Source organism: Neoarius graeffei, chromosome 6, assembly GCF_027579695.1.
Source record: "Neoarius graeffei isolate fNeoGra1 chromosome 6, fNeoGra1.pri, whole genome shotgun sequence".
Classification (NCBI taxonomy): domain Eukaryota; kingdom Metazoa; phylum Chordata; class Actinopteri; order Siluriformes; family Ariidae; genus Neoarius; species Neoarius graeffei.
In genome coordinates this window covers 37,730,857-37,753,070 of record NC_083574.1, presented here as the reverse complement: position 1 = coordinate 37,753,070, position 22,214 = coordinate 37,730,857, and the positions used below count along the sequence as shown (strand labels likewise).

Sequence of the window (22,214 nt, the reverse complement as noted above, 5' to 3'; positions counted from 1 at the left end):
ACGTGGGTTCCTCCGGGTGCTCCAGTTTCCCCCACAGTCCAAAGACATGCAGGTTAGGTTAACTGGTGACTCTAAATTGACCGTAGGTGTGAATGTGAGTGTGAATGGTTGTCTGTGTCTATGTGTCAGCCCTGTGATGACCTGGCGACTTGTCCAGGGTGTACCCCGCCTCTCACCCGTAGTCAGCTGGGATAGGCTCCAGCTTGCCTGCGACCCTGTAGAACAGGATAAATCAGCTAGAGATAATGAGATGAGGATTGGGGTTAAGTCCTTGAGTCTAGATGTCAGGGAAATATTCTACAATCAGAGCAAAGATGAATAGTTTAGTAATACCAAAATGGATTACTATGTTTTATTCACTTTTTTTTTGCAAAAAAGTTTTATTGGGATGGCACGGTGGTGTAGCGGTTAGCACTGTCACCTCACAGCAAGAAAGTTCTTGGTTTGAGCCAAGTGGCTGATGGGGGCCTTTCTGTGTGGAGTTTGCATCTTCTCCCCGTGTCTGCACAGGTTTCCTCCAGGTGCTCTGGTTTCCTCCCATAGTCCAAAAACATGCAGATTAGGTAAAATACCCAGCCACAGGGTTATACAAGACTGTGCATAATTATTGCCAGTCCCAAGCCCAGATAGATTGGGGAGGGTTGTGTTAGGAAGGGCATCCGGTGTAAAAACCTATGTGAAGTCTGAGGGCCCAGTGTGAGATTACTGTGAGCTAAACTGGTTATTAACCTTCTGAAAAATAATAAAATCCTATCAGGTTTCCAAGATGAGAAATATGATGTTTATGATAAATGTCTTTCAAATTCCATCCATCCATTTTGACGTCACTACAGTGATGTGGCCACTCTGACGGGTTCAACCATCAAAGTCTCTGGGAACATTACAGTAGTGGTTTTCTGTTGCCTTCTACCAGATTATTATAGAGATTTTCTCCTCTTGACCATTCACACCTACGGTCAATTTAGAGCCACCAATTAGCCTAACCTGCAGACACGGGGAGAACATGCAAACTCCACACAGAAAGGCCCCCACCAGCCCCGGGGCTCAAACCCAGAACCTTCTTGCTGTGAGGCAACAGTGCTAACCACTACACCACCACTCCACTGTCTTTCAAATTACAACCTCGATTCCAAAAAAGTTGGGACAAAGTACAAATTGTAAATAAAAACGGAATGCAATAATGGTATGTTAAACAGAAACAAAAAAGAGACAAGTGATTTGAGAATATACACTCAAACAAAACAGCAATAAAGGAGGAGAGGGGCGACAGCCCGAGGAAAGCCCCCACAGGAGCGCACATCATTTGCAACATAGGCTACCCAACTCAGTACAAGAACAAAGCACAGGAACAAAGCTAAGGCGACTGTCAATCCACCCACCCTAAACAAAATGCATTAGCCCTGCCTCAACCCACCACTTGTGTTTAGCCGTTTTAATGTGATCCTGTATATCGGTGTTACCACCATGGGCTACAGAGAAGGAACACTTAGTGTGTGCAGTAGGCTTCGTGCGCATTGTTCTGCACCTCTCGGAGGAAGGGGTAGGTGCCCTGTAAATCTTTGGAAAAGGTACATTTTCTTTTCGGCATAATTGCTGCGGCATTACTGCTGCTAACTGCTAGACAAAGAACATTCGCACCAGTTAATGTTTATTTTATTGTTGCATGGCAACACGTTCTGTTGTCTGGAATAATGTGGCTAAATAAACACCCATGCCACAGGGCCAGGGGGCAGTAACCAGGAAAGTTTGTGATTCCTGTCAATTCATCAAAATAGTAAATGCAAACATTTCTCCGCTAATGATTCCCACGCTGCTCAGTCGCAAACGTCACGAGTGGCGAAAACTGGGACATATCCGTGTCCCGACAGACTTTTGTCGGGACTCGGGACACACAACCCCAAATCGGGACTGTCCCGGTAAAACCGGGACGTCTGGTCACCCTACATAAAACAGAAGATACGACAAAAAAGACCTAAGACAGTTGAGCAACTAGAATCCTACATTAGACAAGAATGGGTTAACATTCCTATCCCTAAACTTGAGCAACTTGTCTCCTCAGTCCCCAGATGTTTACAGACTGTTGTAAAGAGAAAAGGGGATGTTTCACAGTGGTAAACATGGCCTTGTCCCAACTTTTTTGAGATGTGTTGTTGTCATGAAATTTAAAAATCACCTAATTTTTCTCTTTAAATGATACATTTTCTCAATTTAAACATTTGATATGTCATCTATGTTCTATTCTGAATAAAAAATGGAATTTCGAAACTTCCACATCATTGCATTCCGTTTTTATTTACAATTTGTACTTTGTCCCAACTTTTTTGGAATCGGGGTTGTACAGATCATTTCAATTGTTTTATGAGATTCAATGAATCTCTATCACTATCCATTTTTAAACGCAACTTAAAGTTGCATTATTTTGAGAGGTGGTTGTACACCTAGTTCTGTTAAGTTTGATGATAACATTTGTAAATAGTACTCTTATTAGGGCAGCACGGTGGTGTAGTGGTTAGCACTGTCGCCTCACAGCAAGAAGGTCTTGGGTTTGAGCCCAGCGGCCGGCGAGGGCCTTTCTGTATGGAGTTTGCATGTTCTCCCTGTGTCTGTGTGGGTTTTCTCCGGGTGCTCTGGTTTCCCCCATAGTCCAAAGACATGCAGGTTATGTTAATTGGTGGCTCTAAATTAACCGTAGGTGTGAGTGTGAATGGTTGTTTGTCTCTGTGCCAGCCCTGTGATGACCTGGCGACTTGTCCAGGGTATACCCCGTCTCTCACCCATAGTCAGCTGGGATAGGCTTCAGCTTGCCTGCGACCCTGTAGAACAGGATAAGCGGCTACAGATGATGGATGGTTGTACACTAATTCTGTTAAGTTTGATGATAACATTTGTAAATAATACTCTTATTAGGGTGGCACAGTGGTGTAGTGGTTAGCACTGTTGCCTCACAGCAAGAATGTCTGGGTTGGAACCCAGTGGACGACGAGGGCTTTTCTGTGTGGAGTTTGCATGTTCTCCCCTGTTGATGTCTGCGTGGGTTTCCTCCCACAGTCCAAGGATATGCAGGTTAGGTTAATTGGTGGCTCTAAATTGACCTTGAGTGTGAATGGTTGCTTGTGTCTCTATGTGTGTGTCAGCCCTGTGATGACCTGGCAACTTGTCTGGGGTGTACCCTGCCTCTCACCCATGGTCAGCTGGGATAGGCTCCAGCTTGCGACCCCGCACAGGATAAGCAGTTACAGATAAAACAAACAAACTCTTATTAGGTTTTGATAACTCCTTTCTGTATGTTTCCTTAGAATACTTTCATTTATTTTATTATTTGTAAGTATAATTATTTGTTTTTCCAGCACTTGTAAATTAGGTATGAAGACCCCATTTTGGGAACCTACGTAATAAAGATTATTGTATTGTATTGAATTGTATTGTAGAGACACAAAATAAAAAAAAAAGGATTCAGTTAAACAATGTATTGTTGTTAATCTTATTAAGAAATGTGACAAAAGGATGTTACACCTGCTTTATTTTCTTCTTCTTGTGGCTGTTAAAGGGCTGTTAAAGTCTCCAGAAATGTTCACATCTACACATTTTAGTGTATTGTATGGAAATGTTCAGGATGTGCTGCTGATTTGATTGTGTATTGTTCTTGAATGCTATGTGTGACATGTCGGTTACTGATTCAAAACACATCTGTAGATGCAAATACGTTCATAAAAAAAAAAAATCCTTCAGCAAATACAGTTATCCAAGCAGAAATCTGATTAGTCTATTATATATAACATGGAGGGGGTAAAAATCTTATTTTCACGTCACAGCACACCAAATATTCATTGTGTGATGGTGGATAGGAAACATATGAAAAGATACGATGAGGCAGAGCAACATGATTATTTCTCTGTATGCATAAACATGTTGCCAATCAATAAAGGCTGAGTGATGAGGACAATGTACAGCATGTGAGTCAACACCTAAACGTGCACGCGCGCGCACGCACACATCCTGTAGAAAATGAAAACTATAGTGCTGGTTGCCTTTGTTCTACAGAGGAATGACAAAGCCCCCCCTCACCCCCCATTCTCAAAATTTCACATTCGCTCCCCCGGGCATGTATGCATGTCAAGCTGACCAGAGGGAGTTGGCACACAGGGGCTGAGGGCCGGAAGGCTTTTCAAGGAACAATTTGTGTTCATATCTCTCCTCCATCTTCACACCAAGGACATTGTGCGCTGCGGCTGGTGTTGCCATGGAGACTAGCCTCAGTTGCCGCGGGTCCCGGCAAGTCTGCAAGTGATGATAGCATTACACATGCTGCAGGAGGTTAGGATTGACCCTTTGACATTACAAATTGACCTTACAACCTTCGAAACCTACCAAAAATAAGCATCTTTCCGTTTTGTTATGACATGTGGGACGTGTGTGTAAATATTAATTAAGATGGTAATTAAAGGGAAATTGCTCCAACCGCTTTGATAGAAGGCAGGCCTCATCTCATCTCATTATCTCTAGCCGCTTTATCCTTCTACAGGGTTGCAGGCAAGCTGGAGCCTATCCCAGCTGACTATGGGCGAAAGGCGGGGTACACCCTGGACAAGTCGCCAGGTCATCACAGGGCTGACACATAGACATAGACAACCATTCACACTCACATTCACACCTACGGTCAATTTAGAGTCACCAGTTAACCTAACCTGCATGTCTTTGGACTGTGGGGGAAACCGGAGCACCCGGAGGAAACCCACGCGGACACGGGGAGAACATGCAAACTCCGCACAGAAAGGCCCTTGTCGGCCCCGGGGCTCGAACCCAGGACCTTCTTGCTGTGAGGCGACAGCGCTAACCACTACACCACCGTGCCGCCCAGAAGGCAGGCCTATCAAAGAAAAATAATGATCTCTGGCCTGCATGCACAACAAGAAAAAAAATGCATTAATTAATAACATGTAATGAGTGACATTTTCAGATTTATCGTATGAAGATGTCTGTTGTATTTACATAAAAGATCTATGTTAAAAATGTATGAAATTTGTAATATGTAATGAATGTGATCTTCAGCTTAAACCAGTGGTGTAGTCGAGTCACTAAACCTCGAGTCCGAGTCCAGTCTTAAGTCCCCAGTGTTCAAGTCCGAGTCAAGTCCAAGTTATTAAATAAAATTTCGAGTCAAGTCCACTACTGATCTGAGGCTACATCCACACGACAATGGCAACGAGATGTTATTTAAAAATATATCGCGTCCAAATGGGCAACAATCAGTAAAATATCAGGTCCATATGGCAACGCAACGCTTGCTGAAAACGATGCAATACACATGCCACACCTCTAGGGGCGCTGTAAGACGGTCCCTTTGGAGACACCAGAACAATAGAAGAAGTAAGGACGCATGCGCATAATGCGCGAGACTTCATATTAGCCACAAAGTCAGGAAAATCTGTTTGTAAAATTACATTATAATGACCAAATACAATGAAAAGTATTTTTCCAGTCTCACCTGTGAAAGGTAATCCCATGTGATCTCGTTTGGACGGCAAACCTGTTGGTACAGTTAAACGCAGCTAATCTTTATTCTCCGCTTTGACCTCTCCAATATGGCGGCGAGGATGACGTATGATTCTACGCGGAAGGCGGCGTCTTTAATGGTCCGGAATAAATTGAATACTACACGTTGATGGATTAATTTGTTTCTCACCTGTGAAAGGTAATCCCATGTGATCTCGTTTGGATGGTAAACCTGTTGGTACAGTTAAAGGCAGCACATGAATCTTTATTCTCCGCTTTGACCTATCCAATATGGCGGCGAGGATGACGTATGATTCTACGCGGAAGGCGGCGTCTTTAATGGTCCGGAATAAATTGGATTAATTTGCTCCTCTACGCCCTTTTTGAGGAATGTATTGTCGGACTTAAATCAACATCTGAAGAGGTGAGATCGCTCCTTTTTTTCCCTATTTTTGCTGGCGGGATTGCACCATTACACAAATATTCACAGTGAAAATATTTTGTAAGCGCGTTTCATGAACCAAGTTATAGGATTTGTTGACAACTCGCATCACATCGCAATGAGAAGATCATTGGCACTACTGGTGTTAAGAATCAGACCATTTCATAAATGAATATTTTGCTGTAGAGCTGCAGTGTTTGTACAATTGCATGTTTTTGCTTCACTATTACTGTCACTATTCTGCTTCTTGCATTACTACTGTGAACTAACACTGAACATAATAATAATAATAATATCCAAGCTCGTGTTTCCCTCTCACTAGTGCTCTGTAAGGCTTTTTCCTGGTGATATTCGTTACACTTCTACCCGGCGTGAAGCACTCACAGTCATGTGGTTGTGACGTCATCGTAAACAAATCCGTTCTACTCATCCAGACGACTTCACAACGGCAACGTTGCCAGATCTTTCCACTCTGGAACCCGTTCTCAAAAAGATTGCGTTTTGGGCACCCAAAACGCCGGTGCCGTGTGGACGCCAGGCCTAAACGATAAGCAATTGTATCGGAGTCACCTGAATCCGTTGCCGTGTGGACAGGGCCTGAGTCGAGTCCGAGAACAAGACTCCAACCACATTTGATGGTGGCTGTTGCTGCCTTTATGTGAAATCGTCTCTGCTACTGTGTTGGACTACTGTTACTACTCGACTGCCCCATTTTAGTTAATAGGCTACAGATAAAAATCTTGTTCATCACTCAGCAAGCCCCGCCCACTATCAACAGGGGAAATAAAATGAGAAAGGGTTAACACTAGCTAGTTCATTGGTCAGAAAGCCCCGCTATCAACAGAGCAATGAACATAATGTGACACTGACTTCTCTGGGTGGAGTCTCGCCCAATGACAATTGAAGTTCGAGGTTGTCCCCGTCGTCTCCTTGATAGTTCTTCTACATATGGAACACACAGCAGTGCATTTTTTCCCACTGCACAATAAATCTGTATAAGGAAAGCAGATAATCCTAGGGGCTTCTCTCCAGGCATTTTAGTGCCATTAACATTAGTTTGTTCCTGAACATGACGTATGAACAGGTGAATGTGCATTCTCTTGCATGAAATTAGTATAAAAATTAAGTCATCCAAGTCATCGTCTCCAATTTACAAGTCTGAATGCAGTTAATGCACGTGTCCAAGTCCGAGTCATCAGTGCTCAAGTCCAAGTCAAGTCTGAAGTCTTTAAAATTAGGGCATGAGTCGGACTTGAGTACTACAAGCCTGGCTTAAACAGGTGGAGACATTTATTTTTTACAGTTTTTCCCCCAAATGACTGGGAGGCAAATGATTATAAAAAGACTTTTGCAACACATTTATACATCAGGAAACAAGAAAAGGTCAAAAGCGGCAAATTGCTGATTCCTCAGAGCATTTTCGTCATTAATAAGCTTGTTTTTTTCAAAAATGACAATTTGATTTCTTTATTTATGATCTAGGAATGGAAATGATTTTCCCACATTGTTTTGAGAAAAAAATATATTACCTTTGACAACTTTCTTGAAAGAGGTCATGTTTTTACCTGTTTGTTTGTTTGTTTGTTTGTTCCCAATGCAACTTTAAGAAGTATTGGATGGATTTTGATGAAATGTTGAGGAAAGGTGAACCATAGACCAAGGAACGGTTGATTTTGGTGCAAACCCAGATGTGTATGCGGATTTTTTTTTTTTTTGTGGATATTCTAAGATGTGGCTTGGTGGAGGTGTACAGTACACTCTACCAAGTGTCCTTCTAGTTCAAATAGGATTGTTTTCTTAGAAGAAAATAGATTCACCAGTCATCTGACTCAAAAACTTTGAGTCATTTTGTGTTGTTCTTTTAATATACAGTACTGCATACTCTGACAATACGTCTGAAGCTGACAATAAGTCAGAAGATGACTGTATATTTGAAAGATTTTAAATGCCACAACTATGAAGAATGGGCTGCTACATTGCTGAAAAAACACTGATTACAGAACAATGTATTGAGGGCACACAGCTGGCCATATGCACAGGCTGGAGCTCTGAGTGAAAGAACGACTAATTATAAAAACATAAGACTCTAATTAAACCCAAGAAAAACTACATAATATGTCCTTGTATTACAGTGCTTCAAAAAGTATCATTTTGAGAAGGGAAAAAAATATACATCACTGGTCATGATATTTCTCATGAGCCTATGTCAGCCTGTCTGTGTAACCTGCTGCTGTCATTAGGGTTGTGAGGGCAACACCACTGCTTGACTCCTGTCAGCACTTAGTGATGGCCTCCGAGCTGTGATTAATTATGATATGCATAAGCCAAGGATTTACTGATGTGCATGTGCTTGTGCAACCTTATGTCCTCTGAGAACTTCCTGCATAAACTTACCTCAAGCTGTGCTGTTTCATAAATAGTTTTATTGCACTTATTGCCATGATTCTGTACTTATATCATGTTGCTCATTTTTATACCGAGATGTAGTTTCAAGGAAATGCATGCAAACATGTTAATGTAATACATATTTAATATACATTAGGGATGTCACTGATTATTCTATCTGCATTCACTGGATATGAGCAATCGCATGCTCTGATTGGTTACTCTACTACTAGGATATAAGCTCATATACCATGAGTAGAGAAAAACAAAATGGCGAAGCGTGTTGCTGAGCCAACTGAGGACGAAATAAAAACTCTACTCGAAAACAAAACCCCAAAACAATACAAAAAAGAAACAAAATATGGAAGTGTTTGATAGTAAGAACATATCTTTTTTTCAAGAATTATTATTATTATTATAGCATTTTTCACAAATTGCTCCTGTCATTTCACCAGTTTGTTTACATTCTAAGCAGAAATGATTTTGTCTGACATTTTGCATGAAGTTTTTATGTATCGACTTTGCAAAAAATAAAAATAAAATTGCTCTATTTCTCAAAATCCAGTGAATGTGGATAGGATAAAACAGTTATTCCACTCAGTCTCATCATACATGGCTTAAAGCTATGCACCTCACTGGCTATCAGCTCATATACGACTTGATTTCGTGGAATAACTGTTAATTATGAATACATTATTATGGAGAATGTATTCTAAACCTATAGGCTATGTTTATATTACAAGCCTCATTATTCAATTCTGATTTTTTTGCTCAGATCGGACTTGTTCCACTGATACATTTTTACATGAGTCACCTGCATCTCCAACAACAAAGAATGTCATATTTGTGAGATGAATCATGGTATTAAAACTGACTAAATGTATGCGGTAGTATCTAATGCATGCATCACATTTTGCTCGAGAGGACAGCAAACAGTTCACCAGCTGTACATGATCAGCTCAAAAAGGCAAAAAAAAAAAAGCCAGATGGCTAGCTTTTGCTGTTTTTGGAGCTAATATCGTTCTCCTCCATTGTTGTTTTGCCATGCTGCTGGTGCTGGCTGAGGAAGACAAAAAGCCACCTAAATTCTGATCTGATCATTCTCATTCATGTTGCATGGCAATGAATTGGATACGTATCGGATTTAGGACCACATATGAAAGTGACTCAAATCTGATCTGAAAAGATAAGATTTCTGTATTCATACAGCCATGAAAACATCAGATCTGTGTCACATTAAGGCAAAAAAAATCACATTTGAGTCCCTTCAGCCTGGTAATGTAAAAATAGCCATACAAATATGAATTGGAAAAGCATGATTCTTTTATTTTTTTCATTATTTATTATTCTTTTATTTTAATAAAGCTTGCCAGAAAGGTTCAAAGGGCATCTACAGTACTGTGCAAAAGTCTTAGGCACATGTACAGAAATGCTGTTGACCAAAAATGGCTTAAAAATCTCATCTCATTATCTGTAGCCGCTTTATCCTGTTCTACAGGGTCGCAGGCAAGCTGGAGCCTATCCCAGCTGACTACGGGCGAAAGGCGGGGTACACCCTGGACAAATCGCCAGGTCATCACAGGGCTGACACATACTGTAGACACAGACAACCATTCACATTCACACCTACGGTCAATTTAGAGTCACCAGTTAACCAAACCTGCATGTCTTTGGACTGTGGGGGAAACCAGAGCACCCGGAGGGAACCCACGCAGACACGGGGAGAACATGCAAACTCCACACAGAAAGGCCCTCGCCGGCCACGGGGCTCAAACTTGGACCTTCTTGCTGTGAGGCGACAGCGCTAACCACTACACCACCATGCCGCCCCTGGCTTAAAAATAATAAAATGAAATGTTCCAACATTTGGTGACTTGTCCAGGGTGTACCCCACCTCTTGCCCATAGTCAGCTGGGATAGGCTCCAGCTCGCCTGCGACCCTGTAGAACAGGATAAGCGGCTACAGATAATAGATGGATGGATGTTTCAACATTAAAAAATACTATAAACAGTAAGCAGTAAGCCATAATAAAAGAAAAAAATATTTGGTGTGAGACGAGTCAACCCTTTGCTTAAAAAAAATAGTAGTCTCAGGTACAGTGAGTGCAGTTTTATAAGGAAATTATCTGTAGGTTTTACTGAGCATCTTACAGAACCAGCCACAGTTCTTCTGGACACTTTGACTGTCACACTTGCTTCTTAATTTTGCACCAAAACCCAGCAGCCTTCGTTATGGTTTCTTTTTTCATCTGAAAAGTAGTCTCTTATGGAATATGCTGCTCAGATACAAACTTTTTTTTCTGTAACATTTAATTTTGTGCTGGAAAATGAACATTTGGACTCTAAAATGTTTTTGTATTGACTTGATAATGTAGAAGTCATAAAATAGAAATCTATAACAAAATTTGCATGAAAAAAAAGTGACTAAGATTTTTGCACTGTGCTGTAGGTGTCTATCAGGACTGATACACTACCAAATTATGGTGTTTAAACAGGATCATTTTGGGAATGTTATTTTGAATTAGATCATGTCTGTTTCCAGAAGAAAGAGAATTGGTTGACTAATCATCGCCAGAGGAACATCCCTCTAATTCCTGTTCCCAAAGTCTCAAGATTCAACTTGACTCATGAGCTGAGTATAGCCCTGTGAATAGCTTTGTGTGTACACATTTCACAGCACCTCTCACTAACTGTTAATAAGCATGCTCGCTAACACTGTTCGGCCACCCTCTTACTTTCTATTAATGATACTGTTTAAATGCTCCATGGAATGCAGTAAAAACAATCAAGCTGGCAAGCGACATTTTCATGTGGGTGCGAGCAAACAAGTCAGATATGAAGCTGCAGGACAAAGAAAGATCAGTGTGTGATGCACATACAATGTTTATTTGTGACATGCTCACAGTGCTGGAATTTTTACTTCCTTTTTTTCCAGTGTTTCTAGAGGCATAGCAGTGTTCTGGTTTAGGCCATGCCTTCTTCAGGCGCATTGCTGATATGATAATATCAGATATGAATATTTGGCATACTAAACAGAAACAGAAACACATACATATAGTATCATTGCATGATATACACTCTTCAGCCACTTTATTAGGAACACCCAACCATCTGGTGTTTTATGCAGTTATCTAATCAGCCAATCCCTTGACAGCAGCTCAAAGCATAAAATCATGCAGATACAAATCAAGAACTTCAGCTAATGCTCACTTCAAACAACAGAATGGGAAAAACTGTGATCTCAAAATGTGACTTTCACTGTGGTATGGGTGTTGGTTTGAGCCAGATGGACTGGTTTGAGTGTTTCAGAAACTGCTGATCTCTTGGGGATTTCACACACAACAATCTCTGGAGTTTACACAGAATGGTGCAAAAAAAAAAAAAATCAAGTGATTGAGCGACAGTTCTGTGAGTGGAAACAAATGCCTTGTTGATAAGAGAGGTCAGAGGAACATGGCCAGACTGGTTTGAGTTTTTTTTTTTTTGCCAGGAAGGATATAGTAACTAATATAGCAACTCTTTACAACCGTGGTGAGCAGAAAAGCATCTCAGCATGCAACAGCAGAAGACCACACTGGGTTCCACTCCTGCAGCCAAGAACAGGAATCTTAGAATTTTAGAAGTGAGTGTGTAGATACATATATTTAGATTAAAATACTAAATTAGGTAGAACAGGGAATTTTTCATTTTGCTTTTGTTAAACTACAACTATATATGCTTTAAGTGATGACACTGACCTTTCCAACACAAGAGAAATTAATTTATTCTTTAATGGGAACATGTTACATAACCGACCTTATTTTTTTTTCTTTCATAAGAAACTTTTATCTTTTCACAAATGTCCAACAGAAAACCTGCTGTAAAAATCTCTAACAGATTGAACTGAATTATTTTCTCTTCAAGTTACTGTCTCAAGCTGTGTTGCTGTCAGTGATGATTGTGTCAATGTAAAAATATGCCAGACAATATTGCTTATATTTGTGTTTGCATATTCAGTAATGAACAGTCTCTTTCTCTCTCTCTCTCTCTCTCTCTCTCTAAATGCCTCTTTGGATTTCAATTAATTCTGATTTTCACAGTTTGAAAAGAAAGAAAATAGAAAGAAAAACTAATGTATATTCAAGAAAAGACTGATACTCTGAAGTACATGGGCATGATGCCCATTTTGGAAGCAGCCATTAAGGCGCTCTCTCATTATTGTTACAATTAACATCACACACTTATTATGTTACAATTCATTAGCCTAATAGTCAAGAGTTTAAAGACTGTCGGCATCTCAGTTTCATTAGCATGACCATTTGTTTGTGACCTGTTTCCTTTCACTTTTTCAGCTGTAGTGTAAATCAGTAACGTGTATTACTGCAAAGCCAGATTTTGTTTGTGTGCCTACATTTTCCTAATTTCACAACCACTTATGAATCATACTCAGAGGGGGAGTCAAATGAAAAAAATGAAAGCACGCTTCCTGTAATTACCTCCACTGCGCTCCAGAATTCTCTCTTCATACCTACACACACAGTGTGTGTGTGTGTGTGTGTGTGTGTGTGTGTGTGTGTGTGTGTGTGTACAGTCCTGGCTGAATAAGTAATCTTTGGGCATTCCTTAAGACATGTCATTAAACTGGCTAAGATGTAACATGAAAAATACTTCGCAAACCTAATAATGCAATGCAGTATCATGCATTCTGTTTATACACATCCTACTTAAAGCTCAGCAGTGTGTGATGGTGCACACACCATGAAACATCATGTCAGACATACTGTATGACTTGGCATAGAGACTTGCTTTGTTGCAATGATCTGTTTAGCGATAGAAAAAAAGTAATATTCTATCCACATTCACTGGATTTGAGCAATCACACTCTCTGATTGGCTACTCTACTACTAGGATATAAGCTCATATACCGTGAGTAGAGAAAAACAAAATGGCTGAGCGTGTTGCTGAACTAACCTAGGACGAAATAAAAACTCTACTCAAAAACAAAACCCTAAAAAATACAAAAAAGCAACAAAATATGAAATGAAAGTATTTGATGGTAAGAACGTATCTTTTTTTAATGTTTCAAGAATTATCATGATTGCATTTTTCACAAATTGCTACTGTCATTTCGCCGATTTGTTTACATTCTAAGCAGAAGTGATTTTGTCAGATGTTTTGTATAAAGTTTTGTATCGAATTTGCAAAAAAATAAAAATAAAAATGCTCTGTTTCTCAAAATCCAGTGAACTTGGATAGAATAAAACAGCTATTCCACTCAGTCTCATTGTGTATGGCTTTTAGCCAACTCGGCACTTTGTGCCTCATCAGGTATCAGCTCATGTATGACTTGATTTTGTGGAATAACTGTTAAATATTCTGTTACTTGGTTAGGATTACTATAGACCAGTAATCCACGAAGGTTTCCTGTGTTTTTGTTTATTCACAGTTCAATTTTCAAGGTGGAAATTTCAAGGTCCTTATTCATGTCCCAGGTTTTTTGTGTGTGCCTCAGCTTACCTGTGCTAAAATAAAAGGAGGATATTGATCTAAAATATCTATTCAAAAAGGTGGCATTTTTATTGATGATAAAATCTGCTATCAAAACCAGGAAAAAATAAAGCTCTAGAAGCAGAAAAACTATACTGTACTGTACTGTATGAGCAAGTCCTTTGAAAACACAGCAGGCAAGGTCACTCATGAAAGTCATGTAATTCAGCAGAGCAGAAAAAAAAAACAGAAAAAAAAGCCAAGAGAGCTGCTCTCTAAGAATTCAATCAATTATACATCTCTAATCACCATTTCAGAGTTCAAGAGGGGGCTGGAGAAGGCTTTGCTCCATTCATTGAATCAATTAATGTAGTTCTTCCCTGCTTATTCGTGCAGAAAAATGTGGATTTACAAAAAAAAAAAATTGGCTGGAGTTTTACTGCCCTGACTAGCAAATGTAATTGAGCTCTCTGGCATGAAATCGTGAAATATTTACTGCGCATAAATACAAAAAAGGTGCTGGAAGACCATATAAAACGGTGCCAGACTCTCAATTGTCCCATCAAGTAAAAATAAATGTCAGGCACAAATTATATGTGTAATAAAATAATAATTGGTTAGCTTCATCAGTAGCTCCTGTGTTTAAATCTTGCTAACAGCTTATGATTTACACCATGCCTGTCTAAGATCCCAGAAATGACTGATCTGTTTTTTTTTTTTTTTTTTTTTTTTTGGGGGGGGAGGTTGTTTTGGTTTTTTTTTTTACTTAAACTGCAGTTAGTTTAGTGCCAAGCCCTGAGTCCCAAATATATGAAAGTCAAATTTGTTATTTAGACAGTTCAAACAGTAAATAACCTCTAAAACTTAAAAGTTACTGAGGTTTAAGCCAAACCTCATTTGGCAATGGCTTGCTCTAAAAGCATAAACATTTATTATGAAAGCGTATTTGTACTGTATTATCTCAGCAAACAGTATTTATTTTATTTAATTTTTATTCCAAAGTTCTGTTGAATTCTTCAGACTGATTGGTTCAAATGTGTTGACTCAGTTTCTATAACAGCAGCTCTGACAATTGTGCCAGCTGTAATTCAAATCACAGATTTATATTTATGTGCTTTCTCTACAACCCCGATTCCAAAAAAGTTGGGACAAAGTACAAATTGTAAATAAAAAAGGAATGCAATAATTTACAAATCTCAAAAACTGATATTGTATTCATAATAGAACATAGACAACATATCAAATGTCGAAAGTGAGACATTTTGAAATTTCATGCCAAATATTGGCTCATTTGAAATTTCATGACAGCAACACATCTCAAAAAAGTTGGGACAGGGGCAATAAGAGGCTGGAAAAGTTAAAGGTACAAAAAAGGAACAGCTGGAGGACCAAATTGCAACTCATTAGGTCAATTGGCAATAGGTCATTAACATGACTGGGTATAAAAAGAGCATCTTGGAGTGGCAGCGGCTCTCAGAAGTAAAGATGGGAAGAGGATCACCAATCCCCCTAATTCTGCGCCGACAAATAGTGAAGCAATATCAGAAAGGAGTTTGACAGTGTAAAATTGCAAAGAGTTTGAACATATCATCATCTACAGTGCATAAAATTATCAAAAGATTCAGGAAATCTGGAAGAATCTCTGTGCGTAAGGGTCAAGGCTGGAAAACCATACTGGGTGCCCATGATCTTCAGGCCCTTAGACGGCACTGCATCACATACAAGCATGCTTCTGTATTGGAAATCACAAAATGGGCTCAGGAATATTTTCAGAGAACATTATCTGTGAACACAATTCACCGTGCCATCTGCCGTTGCCAGCTAAAACTCTATAGTTCAAAGAAGAAGCCGTATCTAAACATGATCCAGAAGCGCAGACGTTTTCTCTGGGCCAAGGCTCATTTAAAATGGACTGTGGCAAAGTGGAAAACTGTTCTGTGGTCAGACAAATCAAAATTTGAAGTTCTTTATGGAAATCAGGGACACCGTGTCATTCAGACTAAAGAGGAGAAGGATGACCCAAGTTGTTATCAGTGCTCAGTTCAGAAGCCTGCATCTCTGATGGTATGGGGTTGCATTAGTATGTATGGCATGGGCAGCTTACACATCTGGAAAGACACCATCAATGCTGAAAGGCATATCCAGGTTCTAGAGCAACATATGCTCCCATCCAGACGACGTCTCTTTCAGGGAAGCCCTTGCATTTTCCAACATGACAATGCCAAACCACATACTGCATCAATTACAGCATCATGGCTGTGTAGGAGAAGGGTCCGGGTACTGAACTGGCCAGCCTGCAGTCCAGATCTTTCACTCATAGAAAACATTTGGCGCATCATAAAAGGGAAGATACGACAAAAAAGACCTAAGACAGTTGAGCAACTAGAATCCTACATTAGACAAGAATGGGTTAACATTCCTATCCCTAAACTTGAGCAACTTGTCTCCTCAGTCCCCAGACGTTTACAGACTGTTGTAAAGGGAAAAGGGGATGTCTCACAGTGGTAAACATGGCCTTGTCCCAACTTTTTTGAGATGTTGTTGTCATGAAATTTAAAATCACCTAATTTTTCTCTTTAAATGATATATTTTCTCAGATTAAACATTTGATATGTCATCTATGTTCTATTCTAAATAAAAAATGGAATTTTGAAACTTCCACATCATTGCATTCCATTTTTATTTACAATTTCTACTTTGTCCCAACTTTTTTGGAATCGGGGTTGTGATATATTATAATTTCTATTGTAACAACTCATACACAGAAACTTGTATGGTGTACACTCCACATTAAGCTTAAAAAGAAACCTAATACCTCCACCATCTTTGTTGGAGGAGGTTATGTTTTCATTTCCATTTGTTTGTTTGTTACTTGTGAACATCGGAGATTTTTGCAAGTTTGTTGACCTGTCCATTTGTCCGTTTGTTTGTTGGTGCTCTAGCATTATCATTTTGACCAATCTTCACTAAAATGCACAGGACAGCTCACTAGGGTCACACAAAGACATGATTAATTTTGGGTGGGTTAAGGTCAAAGGTCAAGGTCACCAAGGTCAAATCTTGTAAAAATACCTATTCGGCCATAACTTCCGTTTCTTTGTGATTTTCACAAGTATCATGCTCTGCACGACTTTTCATTTGTTTGTTTGTTCCCAAAGTAACTCAAAAAGCAGTGAACAGATTTTAATGAAATTCTGAGGAAAGGTGGACCATGAGCCAAGAAACGAGTGATTAGATTTTGATGCAACTCCGGACATGTATGTGGATCCAGAATTTTTTTTTTTCAAAGTGTACTTCAAAAAGAAGTGAACGATTTTGATGACATTTTGAGCAAAGGTGGACCATGGGCCAAGGAACAATTGATTAGGTTTTGATGCAACTCTGAACATGTGGCTTGGCCGAGGTATACACTCTACCGAGTGTCCTTCTAGTTAAAATGCGTAATTGTAGAGATGGTGAAATTCTGTGAGGGGACTTTTATTTAGCATTTTTGGAAGGAGTCTCTAGTATTAGCACATCCCATACCCTTATTGCAACATATTCTTTGTTTTCATTTAGTCTTGTCTCTACCTCCTGTCTGTACACTGGATTGTCTCCAAATTATTTATAGGGCCCCATTCACACCTTGCATTAACATCTGGCCAAGGTGATCAGATCACAAGTGGACAACCAAGATGCATGGCCATTCATACCTGTTGTTATGAATGCATCTCCAGTGTTCACTTGTGATTGGATTTCATACATCATTTTCCTGAGAAAGGCTTTCATGAACATGTACCACATCAGTCTTCCACTCCATTTATGTTGTGGCAGAAATGTCCTGTGAATCATATTTAATGCACCTTTACAGACTGTTTAAAAAATAAAACATAAAAATAAAAAAGAATAAAACAGTTCAGCTTTGGCCTTTGTTTCTGGCTGCATCACCACCATGCTTGGTGGTGGATTTGGTAATGTATCTTTGGTGATGGTCAGGAAAAGGCTTAACAGATAAGAAGGGCTTAGGATGGTTGGGTGATTGCAATGTTGCATTGTAACCAATAAATAGTACAACAGGCAGAAAAGTGGAGGTCAGCAGTGTTCACTCCTGGCATCATGACATCCAACTAGAAATTTTGGTAATAAATGATAAAAACATAAGATGAAAAAGGAGCTGCAAGTACATGGACACCTGAACATCACACCCATATGTACTTGCTGAACATCCCATTCCAGATTTAGTCCATCTTTACTGTTATAATAACCTCCACTCTTCTGAAAAGGCTATCCAGTAGACTTTGGAGCATGGCTGTGTGGATTTACCATTTAAGCTACAAGAGCATTAGTAAGAAAATGTTATGTCACAACCAATGTTAGGTGAGGAGGCCTGGTGCACAGTCAGAGTTTCAGTTTATCCCAAAGGTGTTCAGTGGGGTTGAGGTCAGGGCTAAGTGTAAAAGTAATTAGTAATATAAGGTGGGAAAGTGGGTACATACCATATATTACCAGGTGGTATCATTATTGGCAATATGGGTTCTGTGAAGATTAAAAAGGGCAGCACAGTGGTGTAGTGGTGTAGCTGTCGCCACACAGCAAGAAGGTCCTGGGTGCAAGCCCAGCAGCCGACAAGGGCCTTTCTGTGTGGAGTTTGCATGTTCTCCCTGTGTCTGCCTGGGTTTCCTCCAGGTGCTCTGGTCTCCCCCAAAGACATGCAGGTTAGGCTAATTGGTGGCTCTAAATTGACCATGATGACTTGATGACTTGTCCAGGATGTACCCTGCTTCTCAACCATAGTCAGCTGGGATAGGCTCCAGCTTGCCTGCAACCCTGTACAGGATAAGTGGCTACAGATAATGGATGGATGGATGGATGGATGGATGAAGGTTGAAAGGTTGTTGCATATGTTTTTGCCAAATAATGTTTTGCCAATCAATTTAGAGATGATATCTCCAAAATAAAGATTCAAGATTACGTTGGAAGTAACATTATTTGAGGACTATAACTGTGAAAATGTTGACCATTTTCATCATGGCTCCTTTCAGCTTTTGTACTGAAACTGTATCTACAGGGTGTTTCAAAAAATGTGATATTTGAGAAGTAAGTATCCCAGAAACTACATAGTCTAGGCAAATGAAACTGAACAGGCTTAATGTTGAGCAATAGAAGATTTATTCCTCAAATTTTGAATAAGAAATTCAAAGGTATATGGATTCCATGAACAATTTCACAAATTTTCAATATGCACGCCGCCTGAGACACAGACACACACAGACAGCCTTCCTCTTTGAACTGTATGTGCCATGTCCAAATCTGTATTTCAGTTGGTACATTTTTAGAGAATTCTCTCATAAATGCACACTGCACAGTCTTGTTCATCTGTGTTCGAGCATACTCTGTACACTGCACACTGTATGTACTTTATAACATACAAAATGCCTTTTCTTTTCCAGTGAATTCCGTTTCTATACCTAAAAAGATAAAAACAAAAAACATTCATCATAAAATTTTGACCTGTTTCCACACATGCTGTTAAAATTTGAGGTCAATTGAACAAGAATTGGCAAAGTTATTAGATTGTGAAATTATATCAGATTTTTTGAAACACCCTGTACTGTCTGGTATAGGTATTGCACTGTCTCAGACCGCAAGACCCAGCAGCAGATTGTGAGAACAGCTGAGAAGATCATCAGGGTCTTTTTATCCACCACTGACACCTCCTACCACAAATTTTGCATCTGCAAAGCCACCAGCACTGTGGATAAGCCCTCCCACCACTTTCACAGGTTCTCTACCCTCTTGACATTTAGCAGAAGGTGCCAGAACATCCACATCACCACCACCACCAGACTCTAGAACAGCTCCCTGACGCATTGCGACTACTCTACACACTGCTGCTCCCCACCACCCACCTGGATTATTCAAACCTTTCCCAGCACCTACTATTGTTCTACCATCACTGCACACACTGTATGTACTTTATAATGCTATTATGGGACATGTTCTTTGTTATTGTGAGATGTTTTTATTTGCTGCTACTTTTTACTTGATCTTGCTGCCACATTTCGCATTTGATACTGTTCTGTTGTCCTGTATAGTTAGCTTGCACTGTTCTATGTGTATTTTCTCATCTCATCTCATTATCTCTAGCCACTTTATCCTGTTCTACAGGGTCGCAGGCAAGCTGGAGCCTATCCCAGCTGACTACGGGCGAAAGGCGGGGTACACCCTGGACAAGTCGCCAGGCCATCACAGGGCTGACACATAGACACAGACAACTATTCACACTCACATTCACACCTACGGTCAATTTAGAGTCACCAGTTAACCTAACCTGCATGTCTTTGGACTGTGGGGGAAACCGGAGCACCCGGAGGAAACCCACGCGGACACAGGGAGAACATGCAAACTCCACACAGAAAGGCCCTCACCAGCCACGGGGCTCGAACCCGGACCTTCTTGCTGTGAGGCGACAGCGCTAACCACTACACCACCGTGCCGCCTCTGTGTATTTTGTCATGTGAATTCATTATACATTGTTACAACTGTCTCACACTGTCATGTATTTACACTTTATGTAGACCTGTGTACTGCTGTATTGTTATGCTTTGCACATAGTACAGGGTTTTGAACTGAACATTACATTCCAATATACAGGATAGAGAGGATAGACACTGCAACTATATGTACCTGCATTTGTTTAGTACTCCAAATATCTATATATTTTTGGGATTTAAACAAGAAGTAATTTTTTTTTGGAAACCCCAGCAGACATACAGTATGCTGTCCTGTGTGGAAGCATGTGGCTTATGTGGGCTACATGGAGCAATAGGTCTGTAAATAAATCATGAAAGTCTGAACACTACTGTTCAACTGTTTCCCATGCAAAGACTGAGAGAAAAAGAAGAAAATGCATATCTATTGTCCAATACCTAAACTTTTTGGGCAAAGTCTTTGTGTGGTTTCTGAGATGTTGTTGGGGTGGAAATTTTGCTGGAACCTGATAACCCTGAACATGACCATTGTCTTTGGCATCTTTAAAGCTCACACTGATGCAATTTTTTGTTTCATCATGCAAGATCCAAGTCCTTGGTGCATACACCTAGTCTCAATGTGACACACCTTGTGTACCTACTGTTCCTGTCTGTATTTGTATTAGTTTAAAACATTATCACATCCAAATATCCATTATCTATAATGCCTATCCATCAGGGTTGCAGGGGAAGCTGGAGCCAATACCAGTTGACTTCAGGGAGAGGCAAAGTACACCCTGGGCAGGTCACCAATACATCACAGGGCTAACATAGACATGAACAACCATTCACACTCACATTCACATCTATGAGCAGAATAGCCAGCTAAACCAATCTGCAAGTCTTTGGACTGTAGGAGGAAACCGGCACACCCAAAGGAAACCCAAGCACTAGGAGAACTTTCAAACTACACACAGACATGCTCCAGTCGGCCATAACGTTCAAACCTAGAACCTTCTTGGCGTGAGTCAACAGTGCTAACCTCTGCACCACTGAGTCTAAATGTCCAAAAGTCACTTGTTTTAACCAGACCCAAAAGGGAACCCATCAGCATTTGGTTGATAACAGATAGCATAATTATAAATAACCTGCTTCTATGACCTATATAGTCACAAAGTGCACTTGTGTAACTAGGAGGTTCAAAATAGTTTTAACATGAAGTCTGTTGTGTTGAAGTTATCAACTGTTCATTGATGGTGATTTGAGTGCAAGACTGTTCATGACAACTGCAATCCTAAAGTTTTCATGGCAATTGTAGCCCTAAGCCATTGTAGCAAAACTGTAAGTGTCCAGAGCCATCTTAAAAGTGTATGTTTATACTGCTATATGGTGCTATCCATCATAGGAGTAGTGTGGTGAGAACTCTAGCCAGAAGTAGGGCATCAGGATGGATCAGGCAGGTCCGAAGAGCAGGAGATCCCAGCATCACTGGTATCTCAGGATTGATGTGTAACTCAGAGAGAGAGAGAGAGAGAGAGAGAGAGAGAGAAAACACAGGTTGTTAGGTATGACTAATGTCACCTTATGGTTAAGAACAGTATACCGTACATTGTGCACTGAGTGCAACCAGGGACTCCAGCAAGACTAACTATGACAGAATAATTAAAAGGGAGAGTCAGATGGTAACACAGACATGAGCAGGCCCTGGGATATAAAGCAGCCAGCCACTCCTGAGTGAACACGTGAGTGGGGGGCAACAACATCCATACATCCCAGCTTACCAAAATACTCTATGCCCAAGAACCATCCAGACCTGCTCCTTTACCTAATCAAAAGCTATTAACCAAAGGCTTGACTAAACAAAAATATTTTCGGCCTAGACTTGAACACTAAGACTGTATCTGTGACCCAAACACTACTTGAAAGGCTGTTCCATAAGTGTGTGGCTTTGTAAGAATAGGCTCTGCTCCCAATGTAGC

At 40.2% G+C, this 22,214-nt stretch overlaps 1 pseudogene; it reads right to left on the bottom strand.

The window, feature by feature from the left end:
- LOC132888273 (uncharacterized) overlaps window positions 1-19,636 on the bottom strand; it is a 41,182-nt pseudogene extending 21,546 nt beyond the window's left edge.
- Window positions 19,637-22,214: the final 2,578 nt, after the last annotated feature.